Here is a 4,749-nt window from a genome sequence, read left to right on the forward strand (position 1 = left end):
CCCTAAACCCTGGTGGTAGGTCATCAGTGCAGCAGAACTTTGGGGACACCCACTTGTGCTTAGGCCACTGAGAACTTTATAGACTCTGTAGGCCTTTGGTAAGTAAAAGACGACCAGGGATGGGGGGCCTGTTAATCTGATTTCCTGGGTGGTACAGTGAGGAGCTAGTGGGCATGAAGAACAGAGCTCACTGTACTGTGTTAAATTCATACCACGTACTGAAAGTGGGACTCTCACTCTCCCAGTTTGAGTGTGCAAAAAATGTCACAATTATTCTCTAAATCAGTTACGTTTGATTTCTAACTGTCATCCTGCTGGCTGGCTGGAAAGTTAGCATCGACCGTCCTCGGGTGTGGCCCCCAAAGGCATCCACAGTCCCTTGGGTCCTGCCAGCATGAGTCTTCGGTCCCTTCCCAGGCAGAGGCTCCCTACTTGCCCTGCTGCCCCCTGAGCCTGGAAACCATGCGGAGGCCAGATGCAGGGTGAGGCCCTCTCCCTGCCCAGCCCTAGGAAGCCCACCCTGTGTTCCACTCCCTCTGCCAGCATAATCCAGCCCCTCAAGGGCTGAACAAAAAAAGCCAGGAAAGAAGGGTCTGTAGGAAATTTTCACCTCATCCTTCCTGGAACTTCTTAGCTCGGGGGGGGCGGAATGCAGTGAAAATCAAATACCATATCTCCATGAATGACCCTTTGGCCAAAGCGCTCTGGGGTGATCCTCACCATAGCCCCATGAGGGAGGCCTGGCTGGTCCGAAGGCCCCATTTGAAGATGAGGAATCTGAGATTGAGGAAATCGTTGTGGCCCACTTCACCCAAATGACACCTGGCTGGGCCGGGACTTACACCAGGCTGTCCTGATCTTTCTCCTCCAGACTCAGCTGCAGCCCCAGGCTCCCTACTGAGATATTCTGAAATAGGGGGAGGCCCCTCTATTTGCACTGAACGTCACTGGCCCGCGGAGGGAGGTGGGGAAATCTATTGAGGGCTATGTAATCTGGAATGGAGGTGGGGAGGAACAGGTACGACGTCATTTACCCCTCCTTCTATTCAAGTAGCAAGAACATTACACGTGCTCATTACACAGGGCCGGTTTCGCCCCACAGCACCATGAGTTCAAGGAGAGTTGTTGAGAAAATGGACAAAGGGGAAAAGGCTTTCAGGAGAAAAGGCCCTGAGAGAGCTGCACATAGACAGACCTTCAAGGGAACACCCCCATCTGGTGACGGATTAGCAGATTCTCGTTTAGGAAACAAAGCCATGTTGTGATCTCCACTCGCAGAGGTGGAGAGATACGGCTAAGCTGGGGGCTGAATCCGTTTGTCTCGGATTGTTATTAAAATATCATATTACATATTCCCGAAGTGATGAGATTGGCAGGGGCTCTGTGTGTGTGAGAGAGAGAGACAGAGACAGACAGAGAAACCCTGCAAATCCAAAGGAGAAATCCTCTTTTCCAGCCATAGAAACTACATACCTGGGGGAAATGTCCATCTCCTGCCAATAGCACCCGATTCATTATAACCTTTCCTCAGAGATTAAATATGTAAACAGGTCCCAGGCAAGCCCTTGGCAAATCACAAGTGAGAGAAAGTTTTCCTGCCATGACACACCCTGCCATTCATGCCCATACGACACCGGGGTCACCCCAGCTTGCTGAAGCCCCTGCCCCCCACCCCCACCCCAGGCACCTGCCACACCTTGCATCTTGTTGTCAATAACAGTGACTAAAATGCATGCGGATCTTGCCGCCAGCCTCGCTGGCTGCTCTGATTGGAATGCAGGCAGGACAGGCAGGGCGGGACTGTCACGTGACACAACGGGCGCTCCCATCTTGCTCACCCAACGTCTACTGTGGGTTTGGGTGGCTGTCCAGGGCAGGGGCTCAGCAATGCAGTCTGCTCAGATGCCGAGGTCCCTCCGTTTCATAACATGCCACAGGAACTGACGAGGCAGGGCCAGAAAGCCCTCAGAGGTCTCGCACTGGTAAGTCAAGGTGTCGGCCCCAAGGTGACACGCTCCACCTCTCCTCCCAGCCTGTTGGCCAGAACGTGCGTGTCCCTGGCCAACTGCCACAGGGGTGGGGCAAGATAACCCTGAGAGCTAAGAAGAAACAGAGAGCAGGTACAGACAGTGCTAGAATCCCCTATGACTGGGGGCGAGCCTGGGGGACATGGGTGCTCTTGGACACTTAAGCCAGTTTTGTGAAACTGGGGAGGGGGAAATGTTTTCCAAAGCATCCATGCTGGCTCTGAAAGTGGGTGAGATGATTTCTAGGCAAGGCCCAGCCCACAGGCAGTTTGCAGAGGGGTGGGGAGGTGGGGAAGGAAACAGAGGAGGCGGAGCTGGGGTAGGGTCCAGGAAGGTTCTCTTAAGATGGGAGAGATTTGCTGGGGAGGCTGAGAAACCAAAGAGAAGTACAGCTGTCTGAGCGACCCTGGGAAGGAAGAGGGGATGAGCCGATTTGCTCTGGAGGAAACTTACCCCGAGCTCCCCCAGCCCTGGAAGGCCAGTATGGCTAATCCTATCCTCGGAGTGGAGAAAATGAGGCCCCTTTTAGCTGTCGCTTGTGCCTCCCTTTATTCATTTAGTACCTGATGAAGATGAGAACCAGAGATGACAAACACATGGTCCCTAGCCTTCAGGGCCATATTAGGAGCCAGAATAAGACCTTAACAGAGAGCAGAGTTCAAGTGCTATGAGCTCATTTGGTCAGAGAAGGGGGTTGATCCTGGTCTTGGAGGATGGACTGGATCTCAAGAGACTCCAAGGTGCAAAGACATTCCAGGCAAAGGGAAGGAAGCAGGAAAACCTGGGCAAGCTCTGAGAAATCATGGACGCAGGACCCACAAAAAGGAGATCAGACATAAATCCTGGAGAGGCAGTTGGATCCAGGATCAGAGGCTCCTGGAGGGTCTTCAGGGCTGGCTTACACCAGGCTGAGTGGGGAGGCCAGCCAGGTCCCAGCTCCTGGGTCAGGGCCTGGGAGAAGGGCCTCAGAGCCCCAGCCAACCAATCCCAGGAAGGTGCTCCTACTTCAGGGTCTCCTCTTGGAGTCTACACTGGAAAGGGGCTCCTGAGTGGGCCATGCTATACCCTCAAGGGGCTGCCTTTCCGTACTCCCAGCACACACTACCCCTGCCCCCACACACTCACAAGGAGCCCCCATCTCGTGTGGTTGAAGGAGACACCCGTTTGCAGCCTCCCTCTTGGCCAATGTTCCAGGCTTGCCCCAGCCGAGTGTGGGGTGGGAGCTGCTCCATCCCCATCCTTTCCCTCCCACCTCCTCTCTCTGACCATCTGGGCCCTGAAGCCCCAGCCGTGGAGCTGCGCGGTAGAAAGGCCCAGTCTCAGGGCCAAATAAAGCAACTAATTTAAGTCCCCCAGTCCTGCCAACCCCTTTCACTTTACTCTGCGGTCCGTCAGTGGGAGATACAAGAGGTATCCCCTTTTATGGACACCAAATCCATAAAAGTGACCTCAGCTGTCCCAGATAGGGACCAACATTTGTTTAAACGTTGGTCCTCATTACACCTCGCTACCCCTAGTTTACAGAAGAGAAACAGGGATGGCTGGATGAGACAGAAGCTCTCCCTTTGGGCCCACACTGGTTAAGGACCCAGGCCGATTTCACACTGTTTCTGTCTGGCTCCTTGACCCAAGCAGGCTCTCCAGACACAGTGAGATTTCAGAAGGGCTCTTGAAGCACAGAGTTTCAACAGCTCAGGTGTGTTGAGCGCTCAGACACCGTCCCAAGTGCTTTAGACAGGTGTGCACCTTGAATCATCACTGCAGCCCTGTAAGATGCAGTCGTCATGCCATTTCACAGAGGAGCAGCCAGAAGCACGGCGCACTGCGGTCTTGGCTGCTTTTCTCTCCTTTGCAATGAGGTGGCGCGCGCCGAGAAGGCGGGCGCGCGGTCTGCGGACAGAGGCGCCCCGCCGGGGCCGCGAGAGCCAACCGAGTGGCGGTCGGCCACCAGAGGGCGCGCCCGTCCCTGGGCCCGGGCCCTACCAGGGGCCCCGAGGAGGCACCACGCCCCGCGGACCCAAGGGACGGGCGGCCAGGCGGGCTCCGAGCCTCGAAGGGGCACTCTGCCGGGGTTCCGGCCGCGCAGCTGCCCCGCCCCGGCGCCCTTGGTCCTGCCGCCCTCCTCACGCCCACCCCACCCCCGCACCGCCTGCACTGGCCACCCCAGAGTGGCCTGGGATCTGGACACCTGCTCACAGGTCATAGCCTTGAGGAGACGTCCCTCTCTTCCGCTCTGCGACAAAGCACCATGTAGTCTGTTTATCTGTATTTTCCGCACGAATGTGTAGTGAGCACGTTAAAGAACAAGGAAAGCAAGGAAAAGATGCCGGGAAGCACCAAAAGGCACACGGTCTCTGACCTGTTGTGAGCAGAGGGGCCACTCAGCCCAAAATATGGGGTCCTCACAGCCTCTCCACAGCGTCGCCCTCTGGGCACCAGCATTCCGTGGCTGCAGGGGGTTCAGGTCCCTCTGACCCCTCTTTCTATCAGTTCCCAGAGCACCTCCTAGGGCCTGGCCCTGAAACAGGAGGGGGCATCAGAGGGAAAGCTGTGTCTGTGTCCTGGGTATCTCCACTTGGGTAGTGTTCCAATTGCCCATCCTGTGAAATCAGGCATCCTGTAAACAAAACAGGAACAAAACAAACAGAACCCTTTCCTCCTTGGAATTTACAATTTGGGAAGCAAGAGAAACATAACTGAGAAGGCACATAAATTGCATATG

The sequence above is a fragment of the Ailuropoda melanoleuca genome, chromosome 6 (assembly GCF_002007445.2).
Source record: "Ailuropoda melanoleuca isolate Jingjing chromosome 6, ASM200744v2, whole genome shotgun sequence".
Classification (NCBI taxonomy): domain Eukaryota; kingdom Metazoa; phylum Chordata; class Mammalia; order Carnivora; family Ursidae; genus Ailuropoda; species Ailuropoda melanoleuca.